This window comes from Bison bison, unplaced genomic scaffold (genome assembly GCF_000754665.1).
Source record: "Bison bison bison isolate TAMUID 2011002044 unplaced genomic scaffold, Bison_UMD1.0 scf7180017864256, whole genome shotgun sequence".
Classification (NCBI taxonomy): domain Eukaryota; kingdom Metazoa; phylum Chordata; class Mammalia; order Artiodactyla; family Bovidae; genus Bison; species Bison bison.
The window spans coordinates 2,480,250-2,480,562 of NW_011494828.1; the positions used below are offsets into that span (position 1 = coordinate 2,480,250).

Sequence of the window (313 nt, forward strand, 5' to 3'; positions counted from 1 at the left end):
GAAATAGATGGGGAAACAGTGGAAACAGTGTCAGACTTTATTTTTTTTGGGCTCCAAAATCACTGCAGATGGTGACTGCAGCCATGAAATTAAAAGACACTTACTCCTTGGAAGGACAGTTATGACCAACCTAGATAACATACTGAAAAGCAGAGATGTTACTTTGCCAACAAAGGTCCGTCTAGTCAAGGCTATGGTTTTTCCAGTGGTCATGAATGGATGTGAGAGTTGGACTGTGAAGAAAGCTGAGCGCCAAAAATTGATGCTTTTGAACTGTGCTGTTGGAGAAGACTCCTGAGAGTCCTTTGGACTG

General features: G+C 42.5%; 1 protein-coding gene across 3 annotated transcripts in view; it reads right to left on the bottom strand.

Moving 5' to 3' along the window:
* Positions 1-313, bottom strand: part of MKNK1 (MAP kinase interacting serine/threonine kinase 1) — a 45,479-nt gene that overhangs the window by 2,124 nt on the left and 43,042 nt on the right. The gene's annotated exons all lie outside the window — the stretch shown is intronic.